General features: G+C 34.7%; 1 protein-coding gene across 11 annotated transcripts in view; it reads right to left on the bottom strand.

Annotated features, from left to right (window-relative positions):
- The window catches only part of mbnl1 (muscleblind-like splicing regulator 1), a 169,283-nt gene that overhangs the window by 100,861 nt on the left and 40,745 nt on the right, over positions 1-27,677 (bottom strand). For 4 of the 11 annotated variants that reach the window (XM_056481085.1, XM_056481124.1, XM_056481155.1 and 1 more), the window contains exons 1-2: positions 4,593-4,789; positions 3,911-4,077 (exon numbers count right to left, since the gene is read on the bottom strand). The exons of 1 other annotated variant lie outside the window; for it this stretch is intronic. The gene's annotated coding sequence lies outside the window, so the exon portion shown is untranslated. 6 more of the 11 variants (XM_056481132.1, XM_056481139.1, XM_056481147.1 and 3 more) reach the window with 4 other exon arrangements.

The following is a 27,677-nucleotide window of genomic DNA, read 5'->3' as shown; positions in this document are numbered from 1 at the left end:
AATGCATGAAGGCACTGGCCTGAGTCTGGGTGGGGTGCTTGATCAGAAAGGTGTGCGGGCAGCGCAGATGGTTATCTAAACCACAGCCTTACATCGTTTGACTCAGATGTGTGTAGGTGATGATTGCCATGTTGGAAAGGGTTGAAAATAGTATCATCACCATGGTTACACAGCACAAAGCTTCAAGCGAAAGCCCTTCTACCCAGTAACTCAGAAACATGCACGGTTTAGAAGCTCACACAAACCATCTGCCAAGCTGCATCGATCGAAAAAGGTCAAAGAGGAATGATTTTTAACCTGTTATTTATTAACTATCTAAATGATTATGGTTAGCAATGCACAAACAACAGGTAGGATTTTTTTTTCAAAAACATTTTTTACATATTTTTAATTTATCCCTCTAAATTTAACATCTTTAAACTTATTCTACAAGTGCCAATAAAGGTGGAGTAGGTGATTGTCTTCAGAAACATTATTTGTTGTGCTGGTTGAAAGTCTCTTCACATTCCAATAGCACTGATTAACGTAAATGATCTAAATGTGTTTATATGTATTTTTATTTTCTGGGTAAGGCATAAAACTAAAAAATGTTCATCGAATCAAAATTTTTCAGGCCAATAATTCCCATAATTCTGATAAGTAGCCCAAACTGTCTGCCAACAAATGTGGATTTGTACATCTGCACACCCCATTCACGCAGCTCCGCCATTTGCGCGTGCAAATGCACACTAGAGAGTGACAGGTTTTTAAAATCCTGAATCAATATTGGAGTTACTCTGCTCGCTGGAGGAAGGATGCATGGTTGAAGTATTTCTTTTAGACAGGTAATATTCTGTTTTAAAACTATTTTAGTCCCCCAAAGTTTATGTAGATTGTGTTGTTATGAATGGGTTATATGCACAGAAGTGTTGTTCAGCCACTAAAATCTTCCGGTGAAAGATTGACGTGACTATTTTCAATTTCACGAGGTGCCTTTTACAGCGTCGATAATGTAGATTTTTATTTAGTTTAACAACAAAACGTCAGTAAATAGCGCTATTCCACCTAGCCTGCTTTACTGAGGTGAAGTTGGTTTTATATTCACATTGGTTCAATTTTGAACAATGACAGCCTGCTCGATATATTGTTTACCATGCTACTTTAAATATTCGGTCTGAAATAGCATGTAAGATGGCTTAGTAATAAGTGTAATTCCTGCACCCCACCGGCCAACCACTAACCATACAGTAGTCGCTTTAGGACAAACGAGTGAGACCAGTGATCCTTGCATGCATGAAATATTGCACATTATGACAAGATCTGCTTGCTACACAACTGAAAACATGCAAAATATAATACAGCTTTTTTGTTGGGAATTGTATTATAAAGTCCTGAAATATTTCTAACTGGCGAATGACGTGGTGGGTTGTCTACTTTCATCTTTAATGTGCGCGTTTATGATTTCAGGAGGTGTGGCTTTGGGCAGCAGGGGAGGGACTGTGTTTCAAAGATATTATGCTACCAGATAGCATTTTGGCCGATTATCTACTGCACCTTTAAAGATCGCATGCATGTAAAAAGATCTATTACATAGTCTGTAACATTATCTATAACATCTATTATAAACACATGAAAATTAAAGAATTGCAAGAATGTAAGCAAAAAAAAATGTCATTCATGTGTCTACATTTTAGATCTTCAAACCTATTCTATTAGTGACATTAAAGCATGCATGTAAAAAGATACGTCTGCATATAAAAACACATGCAAAAACCTTCTTTTATAAACGCATGAAAATGAAACAAATGCAAGAATGTAAGCTAAAAAAATCCATTCCAGTTAGGACTATATCTTTTTTTGGAAAATGTCATTTATTCCTTTAAATTTTAAATCTTCAAAACTATTCTATTCGCGACATTAAAGATAGCATTCATGTACAGTAAAAGATAGGTCTGCATGCAAAAAAGATATTTTATCAGCACATGAAAATGAAAGAAATGCAAGAATGAAAGCAAAAAAAATCCCTTCCAGTTAAGAATTATTTCTGAAACTTTTTAAAAATGTCATTCATCCCTCTAAATTGTAAATCTTCAAACCTATTTTATTAGCGACATTAAAGATAGCATTCATGTAAGAAGATACCTGCATGTAAAAAAACACATACAAAAACATCCTTTATCGGCACATGAAAATGAAAGAAATGCAAGAATGCAAGCAAAAAAATCCATTCCAATTGGGAATTTTTAAAATCTAGAATTTAGAATCTTTTTTAAAAAATATCTTTCTAGATCTTTCTAGATGTTAAATCTTCAAACTTATCTTATTGGCAACATTAAAGATAGCCTGCATGTAAAAAGATACGTCTGCATGTAAAAAACACATGCAAAAACATCCTTTATAAACACATGAAAATGAAAGAAATGCAGGAATTTAAGCAAAAAATCCATTTTACTATGGAATTTTTTTGACACAATTTTTTATTCATCCCTCTAAACTGTAATACTTCAAACCTATTCTATTAGTGACAATAAAGATCGTATGCATGTAAGAAGATAAGTCTGCATGCAAAAACACATGCAAAAACATCCATAAAAATGAAAGAAATTAAAGAATATAAGCAAAAATCCATTCCAGTTAGGATTTTTTTAAACTATTTTTTTTAAATGTCATTCATCCCTCTAAATTTGAAAGCTTTAAACCTATTCTATTAGCAACATTAAAGATAGCCTGCATGTAAAAAGTCTGCCTGTAAAAACACATGTGAAAACATCCTTTACAAACACATGAAAATTATAGAAATGGAAGAATTTTTTCAAACGTCATTCTCTAAATTGTAAATCTTCAAACCCACTCTGTTAGCGACATTAAAGATTGCATGCATGTAAAGATACATTCGCAGGTAAAAACACGTGCAAAAACATCCTTTACAAACAAATGAAAAATAAAAGAAATGCAAGAATGTAAGCAAAAAAGCACATTCCAGTTAGGAATTTTTATGAAACTATTTTTTTAAAACGTCAATTATCCCTCTAACTTTTAAATCTTCAAACCTAAGATACATCTGCATATAAAAACACATGCAAAAACATCCATTACAAACACATGAGAATGAAAGAAATGCAGGAAATGTAAGCAAAAAAATCCATTCTACTAGGGAATTTAAATGTCATTCATGCGTCTACATTTTAAACCTATTCAATTAGCGATGTTAAAGATAGCATGAATGTAAAAAGATACGTCTGCATGTAAAAATACATGCAAAAACCATCCTTTACAAACACATGGAAATGAAAGAAATGCAAGAATGTCACTAAGACCAAAAACTCAAAGATATGAGAGTGGAAACAACCAGATGTGCTATTACGAGATCTAACACAGGTGTATCGCATTAATCATCACAACAGACTTATAATAGCAAACAGATGGGATTAAACCAACAGTCAATTTGCATCAACATTATAATCCACAGTTTAAAGCAAAAATCAATTCAGAGCGAGTCTAAACAGAATCAGATGCGAATTGCATCAAACTAAAGTGAAGCGTGCTTCCTTATAAAGCCTCCATGTGCTTGTTTTCTCAACTTTCACTTTCTCAACTCTAGCGCGCCGTCGACAAAACCCTAATGGTTGTCGCCAGACCACCCCGATAGATCATTTGTTTATTTTCCATCCTCCCCCCAAAGCCAAACAACAAATACATCTTCAAACACTCGAAACAACTGCTTCAATCATACACAAGCAAGACGTGACGGCACTCAGTGTTTCTCATCTGATATTTCAACACTCTGCAGAGTCAAACAGTAACTCATCTTCAAGTGTCCTAAAAGTCACATAACCTGTTATCTGACATGTTTCCTTTCGCCGCAGAAATCGAGCAGACCTGAATCCATATGTTTCTCCCTGCAGTGAGAGCGTGTTCGGCGTTTACTTACATGACTGCACGGAAGAGTGACGCACTCAGACAGAAGTGAAAACCTGCGTCAACATCTCTCTCCCTCTCTCTCTCCCCTCTCGTTTGCCTCTCGCAGACAGTTACGCTCTCTCTCACACGCCCCTGTGCAGTCCCAGGGTGCCTGACTGGGTCCTACCGCTCTGAAATCTAGCACGAGCCATATTAGGAAACAGCAGTTAAACATGTCACATGTAATTTACATGTGGGGGGAGGCTCTTAGGATTGAGCATATGCAAAGAGAGAGAGGGAGAAAGAGAGGGGGGGAGAGAAAACCCTACACGCGCTGGTACGCGCATAAAACAAACAGAAGGGAAGTGAGACTTGAAGGGAGGGGGGTGGGGGGGTAAAAAAAAAAACGAGAAGTCTCTCGGGTTGAACTGTTAACCAATCGCATGGTTGCCACTGTCTAAACAAGTAGCCGGTCTCCAACGGGTGGGGGAGTACCTGCGCGAGGGCCGTTTCCTGCCAAAATGCACGGATGCAACTTTTCTCCCCCCCCTAAACGCCGCTGAGATTTGTTTGCAATCTATAAAGTCAGCCCACACACATTGAATGAACTACCAATGCACAAAAAGAAGTGGTGCAGTGCTGTTAGAACTGCACAAGAGATAGACAGACAGACAGTGAGAGCGAGCGAGACAGAACAGAAAAGCAGTTCTTACCTCTCACATCATGGTTACTACTGAGTGCGCGTTTATATGTGTGTGTAAGTGTGTGAGAGAGATCAGACGCAGGCGGCGGGCCGCGACAGCAGAGCCTCAGGCACCGGGTGGACCATTCTCAGAGAGGAGGAGAAAGAGAGAGAGGAAGAGATAGAGCGCGTGTGGCTGCTGGTTGCGCCACTGTGTGTGTGAGAAACAGCAGCACTGCGCAGAGCACTGAACTCAAGCGCCAATCACGCTCTTTGGACCTGCCCACCAACACAACCAGGAAGTACTGTGGCTGCTGCTAATGCTTCGAGTTCCTCACTGAAAAAAAAGAGAAAGAGAAGAAAACGAGAAGGGGAGGGGACAAAGGGAAGGAAAGGGAGGTAAAGAAAAGAAAACGAGTGCGCTTGTGAGATTACATCGTGCTTTCCCAGGAGTCTGTCTGCGTTCGGCTTGCAGACTGCAGTGGGACACACACACACACAAGCAGCTGCACACCTGGTGCATTGTGCGGCAGTGTTATCTGCTGCTGAAAAAGGCTGGATTTGCTCTTAATTCCACTCTGAATCATCACTATCTGGGTTACGGCCATTTCTGGAGGGAAATATATCATTGGGGGACTCTGAATGATGCATTTTTGCAATGAAGAAAAGTGTGATTTATTTGCACTATGAGCTATTTAACAAATGACATATAGCAGAACTGGGTTGCATTCGTTTAGTTCATTGATGTTAAAGGGAAAGTTCATCCAAAAATAAAAAAAGTACTCACCTTCAAGAGGTTCTAAAGCTTTATAAGGAGAACACAAAACTTGTGAACACAAAAGAAGATATTTCGAAGAAAAGACTTTAATAGTAGGGAAAAAAAAAAAAATCAATGGAAGTCAGTGGTTACAGGTTTTCAACATTCTTCAAAATATCTTCTTTTGTGTTCAACTAAATAAATAAAATCAAACAAGTGAAGGGTGAGTTAATGATGTCAGAACTGTCAGTTTTGGGTGAACAATCCCTTTAAAGTACATATGAAGAGTTAAGAGATGCAAAACCCTCTAAATCCATCAGACCTCTTTTTTTTGTAAATGAGCATTTTCTATCAGGCTCCTTTGGTTAGGTTCAGAAGTTCCATTTTAAAGATAATGATAAGGTTATTATATAGTATATAAAATATATATTTTTAAAAATGTCACTTCAGACAATTCTTTGGTTTTTAACAAAGTAGATTTTCTTTTGCGTCAAAACCTGTTAAATCCACTAGTGCTTTTTTTTGCAAAAACCTCTAAATTCGCCTATTGGAACAAGACAGTGTAACTAGTTGAAAATCACTAAGGATGCAATTATAAATTATTTTACCAAACATAAAACACCTAAAATTAAAAATATATAAATCTGTCAAGTAAGTGGCGGTTCATTCCGCTGTGGTAACCCCTGATAAACCAGGGACTAAGCGGAAGGAAAATGAATGAATGAACATTGACATTAATTAAATCTTAACAATCTGTTGTCACAAATTTGGGATTTAGATTTAATGTAAGTAGAACAATGTAAACATTGCAAACATTGTAAGCAAAGCTTGGTAGATTCAAATAATGTAGTGTAAAACATTATGAAACATCACTATCTGTGCATTGTCCATTAATATAAAAAGCTTATCAGACGTATAGGTATTATGAAGTAATATAAATAATGTATAGCTTTACACATTATATTTATCTTTTAAAAAATTTGTTTACATTAGCAAATAAAACATGGTCTACTGGGCAAAAAGGGGTGTCTTTCACACACTTTTAGGAGTAGTCATTCATTCATTCTCACCATACTCACAGTCTTTGTCTCTTTTTCGTCTCTTTTTTATTCACATAGCATCCATGTGGGATAAAAGAACAGCATCTTAACTTCATCTTTCATGAAATAGAGTTGCCGTTGAATGTATAGTAAATCGGTCTCATTCAAAGTAGCGTCTTTGGATTTGTTGCTATTTTCAGACCAATGCAACCCTAATTTTCATGTTTTCTGCCTTGTTTAAATAGCAAATTTATTTGCGCCACATTGTGGACTCATGGGTGTGCTGGTCTATAAAGGTGGTGTGTTAAGAAGCATTGTTGGCCTGTCGCTATTTTGAGGAACTGAAATAGACAGCGCTATTCACCATCTAAAAGCTGGTCTAAAGTTCAGCGCAGAGAGTGTTAGTTATTTACCTATGCAAGTACAAAATGCATACACACTGCTTAATACATACAGGATCGGTGGTGTAGTCCTAAAAAAAAGGTGGTGTACTATTACACCCCACCCACATTTTAAATGAAAGTAGAACAACGAAAGTCAACGTTTCTTTGACTCATTAGCTATATATTATATATATAAACTAGCCTTGGCAATTGGCTGTATACAGTAATCATTTTAATACTGAAAAAAGAGTCAATCAAGATAGTTACAACAATTTAGTTCACTTTTATGTAAGTTAACTCAATAGGGTCTGTGCATACATGGACAGACTGCTTTTTAACTTACTTTCTTTACTGGCTTATTACTTTACATTTAATAGGTTCCTTTAAACATCAATCAGCCATTATTTTTGATTGTCACATTCGTGCATGCTTGTTTTAAACCAAACTATTAGGAGTCTTCTGCTGTCGCCATTATATACTAGTAGTTTCCCTTTTAAATCGCATATTGTTACACGATGTATGAGTAGTCTTTGCCTCATCATTTTTAGTGTTTTTATATATATATATATATATATATATATATATATATATATATATATATATATATATATATATATATATATATATATATATATATATATATATATATATTTAGTGTTGTTCCCTGTAGCGGTAGGCACGATTAAGACAAATGTAAAACACTGTTGTACAGGGGCGATTTCAGGATTATCGTTTTAGGGCGGATCAGGAACAGATCATTTTGGGGTAAACAAAGAAAAATGTATATGCATTTACCACATATACATTTTTAAATAAGAATTTAAAATAATACACTAAAATTAGGGAAGTTTAATCAGAAAAATAAGTGAGTATACCGTGGATATATGCAATTATTGATCCTCAGAAGTGGTAATACCCAGACAGCTCTTGGAAAAAAGTAAGCATACTGAGTATACGTGCATATAGCAAGGACTACACCACTGTACAGGATGTACAGCAATACACAAATACCTTTACAAATATCTTGAAGAAAATTAACGGATTAAAATGTTTAAAAAAATATTATTTTATACAAAACCACTGCCTTCATGCCTTCTTCATGTCTCCATGCCTTTTTCAGTTTGATCATGACAGTTTGCTTTTGTATAATGTTATTATTATTAGTAGTAGTATTTATAATGTGCATATTTATATTTGGTTTAATAAAAACAAGTTTAGATTTGTCCACCTGTGGGGTTGTGGAGACGTATGCATCACCATATGGGCCATAAGAATAGGACGTGTGTTTGGATATCACTCAGTTGTTTGAACACACTTCATTATTATTGTTCATTTATTAGTTTGCTGGAAATTAGAACTGAATTTAGAAATAGTTTTGGAACAAATCAAAATTAAATATGTGGGCTTATGGATGTCTTCAGCGGAGTGCGTACAACACTGTTTCCTTATCCACAAAAGTAAAGGAGTAAAGTAAAAAGTAAAGTAAAGAGAAAGTAAAGAGGCCGAATGGAGGAGGCTCATTCTTTATCTTCGCACTGCAGATAGTCTGTTTAATTGTTTTCTCGCTAGTGAAGCCTTTAGATTTTCCACTTACTGTATAAAGTCCGCCATGTAAATAGCAATGGCGCAACACAATTGAATCTTAAAGGGAATGGGAGATGAGACTCTGATTGGTTTAATGCACGTTATGCTCACAACACACCCATAACTCATTAAGAGAATAAGCACAAGCCCGTTAGACCATGTGCTAGGGCGCAGAGCGTATTTTTATGTCCTTTAAATAGCAAAAGTGGATTCGGACACGACCTTAATGCTTTAGACTTTGCACCTAGATCGTTAAAATAGAGCCCTACTTCTTTATCTTGAGGAGAAAATGCTTTATTGCATTATTTGCATACTTGAGTCTCGCCCAGCACTGACTGTGGTTATGACTACTGCCTGAGAAAAATGACATGCATCTCAAACGAATAATGAGAGACAACCAGACGTTTGTATGCAAAAAGTTACCAAAAAAAAAGGAAACCATAACTCTCCATTGTTCACACAGCCTAAAAACAAGGAATTTAGTTACTGAGAGCATTGTTTAGATATTCACTTACACAGACGGTTTACGGATGTGTGTTTTAGGTCCACAGCTTGAGGGCCTAAAATGTCAACTGCATAATGCATGGGAGGAAACTGCTAAAAAGAGCTGTGCACCAGTGTTATTTTTAGTATCACTTATAGACCACTAGCCTATTTATTAGCATAATATTTGTAATCAGCAGTTGTATTTATATATTAATTAATTACAATATTTTATATACAAGTAGCAAAGTTAATTACAAAAGTTTTAGCAAATGTATGTGCTTTTGTAACAAAAAAAAATCTTTTTTTACTATTGTTTTATGTTTTCATTTTATTTCAACTTTTATAATACTTTATATTTATAAGTTTTTTATAAGTTTATAAGTTTTATGAGTTTAGGTTTTATATATATATATATATATATATATATATATATATATATATATATATATATATATATATATATATATATATATATATATATATATATATATATATATATATTTACAGCAGTGCTCAAAAGTTTACATACCTCTTGAAGAATTTGTTAAAATGTGAATAATTTTAACAAAATAAGAGAGATTATACAAAATGCAGGTTATTTTTATTTAGGACATGGAGGATTTTTTTTAAACAACAGCAGTTAATTACCCGTTCAGAACAAACAAGAGACTAGGGCTGCACGATATTGGAAAAATCTGACCTTGCGATATTTTGTTTTTTTGCAATATTTATTGCGATGTGAATATAATTTCACTGGGTGAATTGAATAGCTCTATTTAGAAACATTTAATTCATTTAGATAGATTTGGATCATCAAGTCTTTTTCTATGGAGTGCATTTCCAGTAATTATAATAAATGACAAGCATATAAACATACAAAAAGCAAAGATAAAAGTTAAATAAACTGTGCTTTATGGCTTTCTGGAGAGTCTAACAGTATTCAGGTACAATCAAACATAAAATAACATGGTAATCATTGTAGAAATTATTTAAAATTAACAATAATTAATAGTGTCTTTATCTTTTAATTTTTAATAAATAGTCTAATCCTGCGCCGTGACTATTGCGCTTACACACATTGCGATATCGATGCTCAAACAATATATTGTGCAGCCCTACAAGAGACCCATGAAAAACCAACAAAAAGCAGATAAAGCACTCGTAGATTATCAGAAAAACACACACAGTATTGGAAATCAAGGTTGTTTAAACTTTTGCAGGGGTTTATTTTAATCATTTTTGCTAGATTTTTGTATAGTGAGCTATATGTAAATAAATTTTATGTAAAATATTCTACTCAGAACTGTCCTGAATAAAAATAACATGCATTTTGTATGATTTTGTTAAAATTATTCACATTTTAACAAATTCTTCAAGGGGTGTGTAAACTTTCGACCACAACTGTATATGTAATATAATTAATTTTAATAAAATATTTTCAGTTCATTTATATTTATATATAAACTTATAAAACTTAAAAACCTAAAAAATATTTGAAATACTGTCTTTTAAATGAACTGAACTGATAAAAGTTTAAATTAAAACATAAATTATAATAAAATAAAGGTAAATAGAAAAAAATGTTATTACAAAAGCACTTAAATTTGCTAAAACTTTTATACTTTACTTTTGTACTTTAATATTACCTTTTGTAATATATTAATATATGTAAACAACTGCTGATTACAATTATTGTGCTAATATACAGGCTTCAATTAGGCTAATTTATTTAATCCATTTAAGATAAAAACTACAACAACACTGCTATAAATGTGCCTATGTCAACAAGTCTGGTCCATTTTCAGCTCATTTATTCATGATACCTGATATGCTCAAAATAACCATTAGAAAATGTCTGTTGGATGTGCAAAATGTAAATTTACATGAAACTGAAAAAAGCGATTAGAGGAAATGATTTCACCAATGAAACAAAGACCATCTGATGTCAAAAACCTGGCAGCTAAACATATTTTTCCAGACAACTGCACCAGATTTGGCACCATTTTTAAAAGTTTAAATTCAATACCACCAACAATACATTTAGCCAAATTGAGCAGTTTGTGCTCACATAATGATAACAATCCTTAATCCAACGATATGAACGGAAATAACTTCTGACAGCTGTAAAAGGATGGTAAAGTACAACTGTAAAGCCGATTTTCACCATGTCTAGACATCTGGGAGGATCATGTGGCCAATTAAACACCTAATAAATGCAATTTCAGTCATACACAATTACAAACCACAGCAAATGCTAACAGTTCCCTATTAATTCAAAACATTCATATAAATTACAGTATGTCTAATACCTACCCAATAGCCTGTTTAGTTATTATCTGCCTGCCATCTGCGATAAATGTATGATAATTTATGCAGTTGTCGCCAAGACCAAAGTAAGAGTCCAACATTGGTTTATATTAACAACCAGACCCACACATAAACTCTCATTACACTCTCTCTCTCTCTCTCTTTCTCTCTCTCTCCATTTCCCTCAAATAACCGATTCATTCACTTATTACACATAGGGAAAATATGTCTTATCCAGTCCTGTCTTTTTCCTTTCCGCTCATACTTTCATGTCCTCGTATACTTCCAAAAGGTTGTTTTGGTATTAGGAATGACAAAAGCGGCAGAAATAGTCTAGCAGTAAGAGAAGACGATCATACTTTCCACTGATGTGACTCTCGCTTTGGCTCTAGTTGTGTGACAAATAGAAAAACCTTCTAAAATGGACGTACACCCTCCTAATTTTGCATGTGCATATCTCTAAATAGCGTATATGTGAGCAGAGCACCAATGTTGAGAAATTAACTATAAAAACAGAGCTGTTATTTATGTTTTTTTAGATTATTAGCATTGTTTTAATATCAACATGAATAAAGTAGCTTTGGGGAAAAAAGCGTCTGCTAAATGACTAAATTTTAATGTAAATACAAAGCTTCAAAACGAACTACACTGTAAAAAAAACATCTTGAAATTTACGGTAAAAAATGGCAGCTGTGTTTGCCAGTATTTTTCCGTTTAAAATTCTCACTATTATGGAGGTACACCCTCATGATTTACATGTGCATATCTCTAAATAGTATATACACTCACTGGCCACTTTATTAGGTACACCTGTCCAACTGCTTGTTAACGCAAATTTCTAATCAGCCAATCACATGGCAGCAGCTCAATCTATTTAGGCATGTAGACATGGTCAAGAAGATCTGCTGCAGTTCAAACCGAGCATCAGAATGGGGAAGAAATGTGATTTAAGTAACTTTAAACATGACATGGTTGTTGGTACCAGATGGGCTGCTATTTCAGAAACTGCTGATCTACTGGGATTTTCACGCACAACCATCTCTAGGGTTTACAGAGAATGGTCAGAAAAAGAGAAAATATCCAGTGAGAGGCAGTTCTGTGGGTGCGAATGTCTTGTTGATGCCAGAGGTCAGAGGAGAATGGCCAGACTGGTTCGAGCTGATAGAGAGGCAACAGTAACTCAAATAACCACTCGTTACAGCAGAGGTCTGCAGAAGAGAATCTCTGAACACACAACCTTAAGCCTACCTGAGTATTGTTGCTGACCATGTCCATCCCTTTATGACCACAGTGTACCCATCTTCTGGTGGCTACATCCAGCAGGATAACACACCATGTCATAAAGCGCAAATCATCTCAGACTGGTTTCTTGAACATGCCAATGAGTTCACCGACTCAAACGGCCTCCACAGTCACCAGATCTCAACCCAATAGAGCACTTTTGATATGTGGTGGATTTTTGAACTTATGAAAGGTGGGCCAACCCGGTACTAGTGAGGTATACCTAATAAAGTGGCCGGTGAGTATATGTGTAAGCAGAGCACAATGTTGATCATATTAAGATGCTATTTACATTTTTTTTTAGATTATTAACAAAACTACACTGTAAAATTCATGGTAAAAAATGACAGCTGTGTTTTTTTCATTCATTCATTCATTCATTTTCTTTTCGGCTTAGTCCCTTTATTAATCCGGGGTTGCCACAGCAGAATGAACCGCTAACTTCTCCAGCATATGTTTTACACAGCGGATGCCCTTCTAGCTGCAACCCATCACTGGGAAACACCTAGACACTTTCATTCACACAAATATACTACGGACAATTTAGCTTACCCAATTTACCTATAGCGCATGTCTTTGGACTTGTGGGGGAAACCGGAGCACCCGGAAGAAACCCTTAGAACACGGGGAGAACATGCAAAGTACACACAGAAATGCCAACTGATCAAGCCGAGGCTTGAACCAGCGAGCTTCTTGCTGTGAGGCAAGAGCGCTACCCACTGCGCCACCGTGCTGCCCCTGCCAGTATTTTACCATAAAGAATACGGTACAAACCATAAAACACAGGTTGGGCCATTTATATAGGTAAACCTTAATAAACTTTCTGGGAATTTCACAGGAAAAAACAATGGTGTGCTTGGTTTTAACGTAACTTTATTCTTTCATGAGTTATTTACAAGCCCCCTCACATACTGTATACTAATGTGCCACAAGCAGGATGTTAATATCACCAACCATTCCCATTTTATTTAGGTGTTTCCATATAAATGGCCCACCCTGTACATTAATTTTACCCACTAAGCAGTGCCTTAATATTTTTATGCTAATAACTTACATATTTTCAAGATTCTTGGATGAACAAAAATGTAAAATAAACTCTTTATAAATATAATGCAGTAATGTCTAATAAATTTTACTAACCTCTACATTTTGAACTGTAGTTTATTTATAATGATAAGCGACAAAAGTTTAAAAGTTTTTAAAAGTGCAACATTACTTCTATTACAACTACTTTATATTAGCTGGAAGTTTCAAAGTGCTTCCCCAACACATACACACACACACACACACACACACACACACACACACACATAGACACACGCACATACACGCGTACTTGTGTGCATGAATTCTAACAATGCATTATATAATGGACAGAGAAATGATTTACAGCACAAGCTGACTGGAGCGAGCTGATTTATGTTAGTTTGGCTTTCAGGACACCAGAACCCTTCACAGTTTTCTTGACCTCTGTCTGCCAAATACACTGACTCACCAAGCAGACATCTCGACGCACACATGATCGCCAAACACACATTCAGAAGAAATTTTCGTGCTGCAGTCACACCATATCCCTTCTCGCTCACTCTCTCTCTCTCACAGGCCTGTCTGTAATGCCTCACCATTTACAGCCTAAATGTGTGTGAGTGAACAGTTTGAAAAAAGGAGTGAAAGTGATTGGGTGTGGCTGTTTACACAGTCAGTCAAAGTCACTGGGCTTTGGCGGTGCACAGTTTACAGAAAGAAGAACTGGGCATGTTGGTGTAAAGTAGTCTCACCTATAGCCAAATGTCTAACTAATGGCATTAGGTTTGGTCCTTAAAGGGACATTTCACCCATAAATGACAATTTAGTCATCATTTACTGACCCTCACTTGCTCCAAACCTATATGATTTATTTCTTCTGTAGAACATAAAAGAAGATACTTTGAAGTATGCAAACCTCTAACCATTGACTTCCATAGTAATTGATAGTAGTTTCCTGCTATGTAAGTCAGTGGTTACAGGTGTTCAACATTCTTCAAAATATCTTCTTTTGTGCTCAAAAGGATCAAAAACATAAAGGGTTGGAACCACTTGAGGGTGAGTAAAAAGTGAGTACATTTAAATTCTGGGGGGAGAAAAAATGCTTTAATACAGCTTATTCTGGACAAAAACACCCAAGTTAGACAAGACGAGAATGTTTGATTGACTTTTAAACATTCAAAATTAAGGTTGGTACAAATTTTCAGGGATTGTTCACCCAAAAATGAAAATTAAATTACTAATTACTCATCATCAAGTTGTTCCAAACCTTTATGTGTTTTATTCCTCTGTTAAACACAACTGAAGATATTTTAAAGAATGTTGGAAACCTGTAATCACTGACTTCCATAGGAAATACTATAAAAGTCAGTGGTTACCAATTAACATTCTTCAAAATATCTTCTTTTGTGCTCAACAGAACAAAAAAACCTGTAAAAGGTTTGAAACCACTTGAGGGTGAGTAAAAAGTAAATAAATATAATTTTTTTGGGGGGAGAACTATTGCTTTGATACAGCTTATTCTGGTCAAACACACCCAAGTTAGACAAGACGAGATTGTTTGATTGACATTTACAAAAAATTTAAGGTTGGTACGATTTTTTTCAAAGGATTGTTCACCCAAAAATGAAAATTTAATTACTAATTACTCAACATAAAGTGTATCCAAACCTTTATGGGGTCCTTTCTGTCTGTTAAACACAATTGAAGATATTGTAAAGAATGTTGGAAATCTGTGACCACTGACTTCCATAAAGGGAAATGCTATGAAAAGTCAGTAGTTACCAGTTAACATTCTTCAAAATATCTTCTTTTGTGCTCAAAAAAAAAAAAATGTAAAAGCTTGAAACCACTTGAGGGTGAGTAAAAAGTGAGTAAATATATTTTTTGGGGGGAGAGCTATTGCTTTAATACAGCTTATTCTGATCAAACACACCCAAGTTAGACAAGACGAGATATTTTAAAGGATGGTGGAAACCTGTAACCACTGACTTACATAGTAGGAAAAACAAATACTATGGAAATCAATAGTTACCAGTTAACATTCTTCAAAACATCTTCTTTTGTGCTCAACAGAATAAAAAAAACCTGTAAAGGTTTGAAACCACTTGAGGGTGAGTAAATATGTGAGTGAGTAAATATAATTTGGGGGGAGAACTATTGCTTTAATACAGTTTATTCTGGTCAAACACGCACAAGTTAGACAAGATGAGATATTTTGAAGATAATTTTGGAGACCTGTAACTTCTGACTTCCACAGAAGGAAATAGTATGAAAGTCAGTGGTTACTGGCTAACAACATTCTTCAAAATATCTTCTTTTGTTCTGAACCGAAGAAAGGTTTATGACAAGTGAAAGGTAGGTAAATGGTAAAAGATTTTTTTTCTGGGTGAACTATCTCTTTAAAGTTTATTAGATAAAGTCTATTATCAAGTATACGGCTATACAAATGTTTACGGCTGTTGATGTTTCATAGCGCTCATCAGTGCAACGTGCCGAGTTGCACAGTTCCATTTCTGTGCGGAGGGGGACATTAAATTTGATTGACAATCTTACAATAGCTAAAGTGTGTTAATCATCAACATTAAATTACATTCATATTACGCTTTACACCCATTACATGTTTTCAATGCATTTTTTTTCTTTGCTGCATTCTCCGTGGTCCCTGGTCAGGGAGAGGCTAAGCCTTCCCCAGCCTTACACACGCTCCGCCTATGTCGTAGGTCATTACATAAATGCGATCTCGACTTCTAATGCTGCGCTCACAACATTTGTCATTGAAATAACGCCACAGGTAGTTGGTAGATCTGTGTAAAAAAGGCCTGCCACCACAGCTGGAAAAAATCCTAGAGGAAACACTGATTCTGATTGGTTGATGAAATCCCTGCATCAAATGTTTTTGTAATTTATATATAAAAACACAACAACCAAGCACATAAATATAGTAAGTAATAGAGGAAATGGAGTAAAAATTCTCTCTTATACAAATGCATAGACATACAGAGCAGAGTACGCCTGAACAATATATCATTTGAGCATTGATATCCCAATGTGTGTATCCACAATCGTAACATCGCAGGATTTGATTTAAAGGATTAAGATATTATTAAATATTATTTTATATTATTGTATAAAAATTATTAATACAAAGATAACCATGTTATTTTACGTTTGATTGTTTAATTTCTATATTTTAATACTGTTAGACTCCACAAAAAAAAATAAAGCACTGTTTATTTAATTTTCGTTTCTGCTCTATCGTTTTTATATACAGTTGTAGTCAGAATAAAGTGCCCCCCTTCAATTTTTTTTTTCTTTTTTAAATATTTCCCAAATGGTGTTTAACAGTGTAGGGAAATTTTCACAGTATGTCTGATAATATTTTTTCTTCTGGAGAAACTCTTATTTGTTTTATTTCGGCTAGAATAAAAAAAACTTTTTTAATTTTTTATGATCCATTTTAATGTCAAAATTATTAGCCCCTTTAAGCTATATTTTTTTCAATAGTCTACAGAACAAATCATCATTTTACAATAACTTGACTAATTACCCTAACCTGCCTAGTTAACCTAATTATCCTAGTTAAGCCTTTAAATGTCACTTTAAGCTGTATAAAAGTGTCTTGAAAAATATCTAGTCAAATGTTATTTACTGTCATCATGGCAAATATAAATTAATCAGTTATTAGAAATGAGTTATTAAAACTATTATGTTTAGAAATGTGTTGAAAATATCTTCTCTCCGTAAACAGAAATTGGGGGAAAAATACACAGGGGGGCTAATAATTCATGGGGGGCTAATAATTCTGACTTCACCTGTATGCTTGTCATTTATTATATTTAATGCAGATGCACTGCATAGAGAAAGGCTTGATCACCCCAGTCAATCTAATGAATGCAATCTTTTCAAATAAAGCTTTTCAAATCATCTGGTGAAATTATATTCATATCGCAATATATATCGCAGTGAAACAAAATATCTCAATGTCAGATTTTTCCAATATCCAATATCAAGATAAAAGCTACATGACAACTTAAATAAGATTAAATTCAATTTAAGGTTACATCTTTAGCACTTTTCACATTGCTGTTGTTCTAAAGCATGGTGCAAGTTATTATATTCAAGAGCAGAAAAAGTGTTGTGTTGTAGACTCTTTACCAAGCACATAAACAGTTAATCAGCATAGTTACACAATTAAATTTACTTTTTTGGAAAAAGTGTTGGAAGAAGGTAATAAATTAGTCCTGTACTCAAACCTTCCCAGGACAAACACCTGCCAAATGTCTTGAAATAAATAATTTGTGTGTTTCCAAAGCGTATAAGCAACCCATTGAATTATCAACTAATGCACACCACACATCTGCCCATCAATTATGTAATTTAATGAATATATCCAATAAAACATATACCGGTCAAATAATAAAAATAAAGTATAAGCAGGTCATTTTTTTGTACAGTAATTTGCATGACCAACCCAGATAATGTCATTTCAAACGCTGAAGGATAACACAGTCACTTTTATTGACATTTGTAGAGCTCAATTTTCAAAGAAGAGATCGAAGTCCCATTATGCAATTCAAAAGCATAAATAAACACTCATCTATCACTGCCACTAACCTGCCAATTAATGATCCTTTATTTAAAGCTTTTCACATTTTAAAGAACAAACACCAAACCCACCCCATGCCAGCAAATAAATAAAAAATGAATAAATAATAAAAATATAATTAAGAAGAAGAACAGTGATAGAAAACATTTAAACATTTCATTAATTTTCCTTTGGCTTAGTCCCTTATTTATCAGGGATTGTCACTGCAGGATGATCTGCCAACTATTCCAACATGTGTTTTACGTAGCGGATGCCCTTCCAGCTGCAACCCATTACTGGGAAACACCCATACACACTAATTTACACACACTCATACACTATGGCTGATTTAGTTTACCCAATTCACCTATAGCGCATGTCTTTGGACTGTGGGGGAAACCAGAGCACCCACACGAACATGGGGAGAACATGTAAACTCCACACAGAAATGCCAACTAGCCCAGCCAGGACTCGAACCAGCAACATTCTTGCTGTGAGGCGATAGAGCTAACCACTGAGCCACCATGCCACTATAAATATATATATATACAGTATAAATAATAATAAAATAATAATAAATATACATAAGTAAACCCATACAATGCAATGATACATATGCAAATGTACACATGCACAGACATGTACATAACCTGAGAATTGACATCAATTTCAAAACGGAAATTTCCAGACACCTCAATATAAATTTTTATATAATCAATATTGTATGTTTATTTAATATAAAACAATGCTAACACTACATCTGTTGAGTTTGGTTTCACTCACCCCATCACATTAGTCATAGATTTTAAAACCTGTTTGGAGATCATTGACATACTCATGTGGTTTGTTTGAAAACGGGGCCATTTCACATCATACAAACTACGAAAATCACACCTAAACATGGAGTAGAGACAGGACGTTCGCCATCTGAACAGGAAATGAAAACTATGAGGTGAAAAAAGGCAACTGTCGGCAGCATTTTTATCAGCCTTAACATGGTACATTATTGCAAGATGCTTCAGTTAGCTTCCTGAATCTGTACAGATACACATACGTGAGCTCTCTTTTAAATTGACATTTTCTACAGAATGCTTTACAATAATATGTTTGTGCATATACAGTTGTAGTCAGAATTATTAGTCCCCCTGTATATTTCTTTCCTCAATTTCTGTTTAACAGAAATGAGATATTTTTTCAATGTATTTCCTAACATAATAGTTTTAATACCTCATTTCTAATAACTGATTTATTTTTTCTTTGCCATGATGACAGTAAATAATATTTTTCAAGATACTAGTATTCACAGTGACATTTAAAAGCTTAACTAGGTTAGTAATTAATTGGGCAAGTTAGGGTAACTAGGCAAGTCAATGAGTGTGTTTACATGGACACCAATAAAAAAAAACAGATTATTAAAGGGGGTAATAATTTTGACCTTAAAATGGTATTAAAAAATAAAACTGCTTTTATTCTAGCTGAAATAAAACAAATAAGACTTTCTCCAGAAGAAGAAATATTATAGGAAATACTATAAAAAAATTCCTTACGCTGTTAAACATAATTTGGGAAATAACTGAAAAAAATAAAATTAAAAATTAAATAAAAATTACAGGAGGGTGAATAATTTTGACTTCAACTTTACATTAAATTACTCAGTACTGAAGCCAAATCAGGAGCCAATCTAACAAAAAAAAACTTAGAATTAAAGTCCAAAAATTAATACACACAAATTAATATGCAGATTAAAATATTAAATAAAACTTGTAAAAAGAGTGCAAAATTTGGAGATAAAAATAAAGATTTAAAACACCTTAAATATATTATCTTTCTATTCCTAAAGATGTTAAATGACCAAACTCTTAATTTAACAAACATAATACTTTAATAAAACTATTTGCTTAAAATGCACCAAAATATAATATCTATATTCATTAACAACTGGATAAAAGATTAATTTTCAAAAGCAGGTGTTCTCATTTATTCTGTGCACTGACTTGTAAAGAGGCAGAAATTTTTTTGTGTACAGAAAAAAAAACCCTCAGTGTTTCATAGCACTGCCTGTTTCTGCCTTTCTCTCGTCTCAGCACTGGTATGTGTCAGGACGCTGTAAATTGTGCTGGCTGGTGGATGTGAACTCTTGCTGGGTTAGAGAATATTCTGGTTACTCAGTAAGTCTGGACAGCTCATCTCGCCATCCCATAACCTCATTTAAACCCTGCAAAACCACACCCTCTCCATTGCCCAGTCCCGCAGATCTTTTATATTTATTACATTTTCTGAGCAGAGCTACTCGAAACTAAATGATCTGTTAAATTATTCAGCTTTTTTGGATCTAATGCTGTTTCTCAGCACATTCTGCTGTAATGCTGCAAAATATGCTTTTCCTTTCTAGAGTTTTTGTCTTGATTATAGTGCAAATACCTAAACATTCTTAAATCAAGAAACATTTTCTACAGACAAGTAAAAAATATTGTGTTGCTTACAGAAATAATTCAAAATTAAGCTGGGTTACCCTTAAAGGGGACCTATTATGCAAACATCACTTTTATAAGGGGTTTAAACACAGTTGTGTGGCAACAGTCTGTGAATACAACCAGCTTCTAATAATGAAAATGCATTAATTATATTTTTTATAATCACACTTGATGAAAACAGTCTGCAGAAACACTGATTGGCATTCCAACTTTGTACGTGTCATCAGAGGGGGAAAGCCCCGCCCATTAGTGACAATCTCTCCCTCATTAGCATAGGATGTTAGCCTTGTTTTTTTAATCTGCCACTATGCTGACACACAGGCATTTGTAGCTCCACCCTCTTTTGAAATCTCATTTAAATTTAAAGTGACAGTCACCAAAATGGCACAATTAGGAACAAGTCCTAAAAGGGCCAGTTTCAAAGAGTTAAAAAAACATTATTTGTGTGGTACTTTGAGCTGAAATTTCACAGACACACCCCAAGGACACTAAAAACTTATTTTACATCTTCTAAATAGGGGCATAATAGTGTAGGTCCCCCTTTAAAAAATCCTCCAATGGGGTAAGTAAAATAATCTTGTTTTCGGTTTGAAATAAAATTATATTACTTAACATTAGCAGATAATTTACCCAGTTTTAAGCAAAAACTCACTTAATTTGAATTAAAAACAACAACATTTTACTTGATTACAAAATAGTTCTTGGTTAAAGACTTTTTATACACTCACCGGCCACTTTATTGGGTACACCTGTCCAATTGCTGTCCATCTCAGACTGGTTTCTTGAACATGACAACATGAGTTCACTGTACTCAAATGGCCTCCACAGTCACCAGTCTCAATCCAATAGAGCACCTTTGGGATGTGGTGAAATGGGAGATTCGCATCATGGATGTGCAGCCGACAAATCTGCAGGAACTGCTTGATGCTATCATGCCAATATAGAGCAAAATCTCTGAGGAATATTTCCAGTCCCTTGTTGAACCTATGCCACAAAGGATTAAGGCAGTTCTGAAGGTAAAACGGGGTCCAACCCAATAATAGTAAGGTGTACCTAATAAAGTGGCCAGTGAGTGTATATTTGGACTAGGAACAAGAGAAAAATTCTAAAAAGCATTTATTGCAGTGAAGCTTAGAGCCAGTTAAAATCTGAATAAGGAAAATGAGACTCAGGGTTCAGCGTTGGGCACCGGCGCCGAGCTGCATTGCTGAAAGTCACCGGCGATGTTTCAAACGCCCTTGATAAAAGCAGCATTGTGCTGGCCTACTTTACTGATTTATCGAAGGCATTCAGGCCTTGAGTAACCACAGCCCCCAAACTAAAGCGCTGCCCTACATCACGGTGCTAGGACCACTTTTTTTAGTGGAATTACCTTTGATGATACGATAATCGGTTTGCAAACACTTTTAAAGGATTCCTCATGCTGCTGTTTTGTCATTTGGCTCTAAATAAACTAAAGCTGTGGCAAACCAAATGGCTAAGACAGCAAAATGCAGTGTGTTCTCCAGGTTTACTGATCTCAAGAGGCCCATCTTCTCACAGGTAACAGCGCTAATGCTTTTTCATGGCTGTCTGACTCACACAGGCATTCTGGGTAGACTATATTTACAGATTTTTTACACAATCTTCAAATCAATCTCTTCCAGAGAAGTAGTGGCAAACATACAACAAATTATGTAACCAAAACATAGCAAAAACAAAGAACTTCTTCTTAGTTCAAGGTTATTGGACACATTAGGAAACATCATTGAATTGATATACTCTATAGTCTAATCATTAAATGCAAATACTACTGTGAATGAGCTAACATACTATACAGTTTAAGTGATATTTAAAGGCTTAACTAGGTTAATTAGGTTAACTAGGCAGGTTAGGGTAATAAGGCAATTTATTGTATAACGATGGTTGGTTCTGAAGACTATCAAGAAAAAAAATATAGCTTAAAGGGGCAAATAATTTTGACCTTAAAATGTTTTTAAAAAAATTTTAACTGCTTTTATTCTAGCCGAAATAAAACTAGTAAGACTTTCTTAAGAAGAAAAAATATTATCAGACATACTGTGAAAATTTTCTTGCTCTGTTAAACATAATTTGGGAAATATTTAAAAAAGCAAAAAAAATTTAAAGGGGGGCTAATAATTCTGACTTCAACTGTATATTGCGATATTTAATATATAATTTCACCAGATGAAATGAAAATGTCTATTTGGAAAAAAAATTATAATTTTCATTACATTGGGATGATTTTGCAAGTGCGTGCATCTATATAAAATATAATAAACCAATGCCAAACGTTGAGAAATATAGTAGAGCAGCAAAACTGTACATATAAAATATACAGTGCTATATGATTTTCTGGAAGTCTAGCAATATTTAGATAAGCAAATGTAAAATAACACCTATTAGTATATATACATGTAATTCAATTTCCTTAAAGCTCAAAATGTCATTTCTTATGCCTGACTGTTATTAAACAGTCATGAGATGAGTTATTACAACGATTATGTTTAGAAATGTGCTGAAAAAAATCTTCTGTTCGTTAAACAGAAATTGGGGGAATAAAAATAAACAGGGTGGCGAATAATTCAGGAGAGCTAATAATTCTGACTTCAAGTGTGTATATGCGCGCACACACACACACACACACACACACACACACACACACACACACACACACACACACACACACACACACACACACTAAAAATTTTGACTTCGACTGTGTATATGCGCGCACACGCACGCACACGCACACACACGCACACGCACACACACACACACACACACACACACACACACACACACACACACACACACACACACACACACACACACACACACAGCCATGATGACAGTACATAAGATTTGATAAGATCTTTATCAAGATACTAGTATTGAGCTTAAAGTGCAATTTAAAGGTTTAACTACATACGTTTAATTAGGTTAACTTAGGGTAATTAGGCAAGTCATCATATGACAAGGCAATCGAAAACAAATTGTTTAACGGGGGTAATGTTATTGACCTTAAAATGTTGTGTTAAAACTGCTTTTATTCTAGGCAAAAGTAAAACAAATAAGACTTTCTTGACATATTGTGAAAAATTCCTTGCTCTGCTAAACATCATCTGGCAAATGACAGAAATTCACGGAGGGAAGATTTTTTTCTATTTATATATATATATTTGTGTGTGCGTGTGTGCATGCATATAGCCAATATTTAAGAAAAATATATATGTACACACTATACACACAAATTATAAAAAACAATGGGTTGTTTAAACCCAACATAGGTTCAAAATGAACAAACCCAATCATTGGGTTAAAAGTGTAATTAAAATTTTATTTAAAACAAAAATAACCCAATGTTGGGTTTGTAAATATTTGAATTGCAGCGTGTGTGTGTGGGTATATACACACAAACACACACATGTATGTATCATTCTATAAAGCCATGCACTGCTATAACTTTTTGACATTAAAAGAGACTCTGCACGTAGCATCTTCATAGTTGCTAAATTAGGAAACTGAGCTAGTTTCACTTGCTCAAACAGTTACAACAGCAAGAAAACAGGAAGTTTATGAGTGACAAGAGTGAGAACTTCTCAGTTTGCAAAAGTCCTCTTTTGGAGCACGGACTTACAAAACCTAACAAAGACTTTTGACACAAAGCGTGTTGAGAAAGAAGCATTTCAGTTTGCTCTGAAAGATATGCAAGGGGAAACAGGAAAAACATTACAAAACAGCTCTCGATGACTAAACAGAACGGCTGTTGATCTCCTCCCGCCAAATATTATCACCAGCTACAGATGTATCTCAACAAACAAAAAGCACAATCTCACGTCACACCTTACATAATCACCTTTCGAGAGTGTCCTAAAGAAAAAAACAGCAGCAAAACATTCAGAAATAAATAGTCCTTTCTTACTTTCAGAGGCAAAGTCGTTGGTGTGTTTTACACGGTCAATGACATCTGGCAGCAGATGTACATCATTGATTCTTCAAACCGACTTTGAATATAATCAAATAAGTTGTGGAGCAACATTAAAGGACAGAGAGCGATCGGTAGCAAATATGACCCTTTAACAAAGTCAAACAACTTCATAATGGAAATTGATATGAAATGGTTTGCATACCAAATTCGGCAGACAAAGAAGCACAAGAGGAAGTGGTCAAACATGTCAAAATGGAAGTCATTTTAAGTGAAAAGAACGTAAATCTCCAATCTACAGTAAGTAAACTTACCATATATAGTCAAAAATATTAATAAAGTACTAATTTAAAGTAATTGCACCATATTGTAATGTACTAATAATTAAAAGTAAAGTATTTATTGTCCTATATGGTTATAAACTATAAATTACAGTGATTAAAATGCATTAAAATAGTTTAATTTCTGTCTAAATATTGATTCTTTTTCATAAAATGTTAAAATATTACATTTATTATATAAACATATAAAGAATTTTCAAAACAATAAGCACATTTTTAAGTAAGAAAGTATTTATATTACAAATAATTTTCATATTTTGTAGAACAAAGCAAAAATAATAGTGACAATCAGCCAAATTACTCAATATATTACGAAAAAAACACAAAAATTTGCATTTAAGAATGTAATTGTTAACTTATTTACAACAATATATTAATATTATACATATAAATTAATTATGAAAGAAGTAAATATTCACACTAATAGAGGCAAACAGAAAATATTGAGAAAACATGCACATTTAAGGCGATGTTTGCTGGGTTGGTTCTTACCCGCTTGTGGTGCGAGAGCTGTATCTCCACTGAGAGCGAGACAGGAACTCACACATGTGTCACCAAGCCAATGTGGCTCACCGCAGTGCATTCTGGGCCAGATACTAACGTATGCCCTGGTGTGTCACGGTGCATGGCTAAGCAGGGAGTAGCATGCATGCAAAACACTGCATTAAGATGTCAGAGTGTGTGCGGGTGTGCGTTTATGCTTTCAATGTGTGATCACATGATAAAGCACAGACTGAAGCAACTGTGTGTGTGTGTGTGTGTGTGTGTGTGTGTGTTCAGCGATCATTCTCTCTATCGCCATGGAAACCTGCTTTTATCTTATTTGCATCAGGGTGTTTCAGCCGCAGAAAGAAAGAGAGATAGAGAGAGCTAGAGGAAACACCACTGCCCTCCTCTGAGACTTTAAGAAGTTATTCAATAATAAAATACAGTATATTGTGATAATGAACACTCATGATGTTGTTAAATATAGTAAAGCCACACATTACAGTAAATTTTTTTTAGCATTTTAACTTTTAATGTGCATTTTAAGAATATTTAGATGTTTGTATTCACAGTGACATGCACTAAAGACTTAAAGGTGCCATAAAATGCATTGACTCAATATGTTAAATTATTCTCTGATATCTAAACAGTAGGTATGTGGCTTAGTTATTAGTAAAAATGCTCCAGATATGGTTTGATATGCTCATTTACAACCATAGGAATTACACCTAGAAAGAAAAGCTTCATTTTGACCTTATTTGGAAGGGTTGTGAATATTAATGAGACACTGAACATTTCACAATACAGTGGTCTCTCGTTATTCACAGGATCTTGTATGCATTTTTTTCGTATACATATGTGAAAAATTTGTCACATAAACAAACCTTGCACATTGAGTCCAATGCGTATTAATTATTCCATCACGAAAAAAACGGTAAACATTTTGGAGTCAGTTCAAGCAGTGATACTTTGTTCTCCTCTTTCTTCTTCCAAAGTAGAAAAAGAAAGAGGAATAGGCTACATACCGTGTTCATTTAATACTAGCCTACATAGAGAGAAGGAGAGAGCTCTCCTTCTCATCAAAAAGCTGCGCTACTACAATTATCCCAAAATGCAAAGTTTATTTCAGGAAATCAGTGGAATTTTGATACATTGCTTGTGATGCTTTACACATTCATGTATGTAAACAAATTTTGAACAGATACTGGCAGTACCCATAGACATTACAATAGATGGTGGTCGCATTGACGTGTTGAAGCAACGCACCGTAAGCGGACCATGCTTTTTATTATAATGTCTATGGGCAGCACATCAAATGTATGGACACACACACACCAAGCAGCAGCAGTGCGCACACATTCTGTGTTTATTTTATGCACTGTGTTTGTCATAAAGTAAACTGTAGTTCAAATGATGGCATTCTGTATTTAGCTTTTCGCTTGTACAGAGCCTCTGAACTGTCAAAACACCTCTCAGCGTGCTTTTTCGGAATGTGAAAAGCAAAAATAAAACATTGAACTTGTTTTTTTATTTGTTTTAATGATCGACAAAGGTTTCAGAGGCAGTGTGTTTATATGATTCACACAACCTGAGGTAAAATTTTATTTTTAACATGCGAAAATTACGGACAAAAATTTTGAATTCAGTGTGCAATAACCTTTACTATCTAAAAATAACTAGCAATAGGTGAAATCTGTGAAGTAGTCAGCTTTATTTTTCACAATTATTTTAGATGTTTGAAGGCTTTAAAACCCCTCAATACACACTATATACACTTTTCTCAGACAGGCATTAACATTTTCACAAATCTCTCTCTTGTTTAAACACTATCAAAGTTCAAACCTTCGTAGAGAAATCAGTCCAGTATTATTGAAGGAAGTCAAAGATCAAAACCTGTTGTCAGGTGCAAACATTCATCGCTGTCAGCAAAAGGTTCATAAAGCTTTTTATCTTTTGTGCGGATAATGTTGCCATCCAACGTAAAGTCCTCCAGTCACTGATACACAAAACTAAAGCTGACTCCATCCTTAAGAGGGTCGCACACCATATGTGTCGCGCACATGACAGTTGGAAATAACACACACCGGACGCACACATTCGCATGTTATTTAAAATGAAATTATTCAGATGGTGCTCTGTCGCGTGGCAGAAATACGAACAGTGTCCTGAGTCAGGCAGTCGCTGACTTGCAGCGCTGGTGTGTGTACCCTGATATAAACCTATATTTACAATTAAAAAATGTAAGGTGCTGCGTGGCGCGGCGCATCCGGTGTGCGACCCCCTTTATGATAGTCTTGCTGCACAGTTACAACCCTTTTTGCATCCTAGTTGGAACTCACAGTGCTAGCGATCAAAGATTTATGTTAATTTGGCAAGCTGAACACATTCTATACTGTACAGGAGACATGGAGGAGATTGATTGACAACGGTCTACAGCC

The sequence above is a fragment of the Danio aesculapii genome, chromosome 2, assembly GCF_903798145.1.
Source record: "Danio aesculapii chromosome 2, fDanAes4.1, whole genome shotgun sequence".
In the NCBI taxonomy this organism is placed as follows: Eukaryota; Metazoa; Chordata; class Actinopteri; order Cypriniformes; family Danionidae; genus Danio; species Danio aesculapii.
This window is presented reverse-complemented; position numbering and strand designations above follow the sequence as displayed.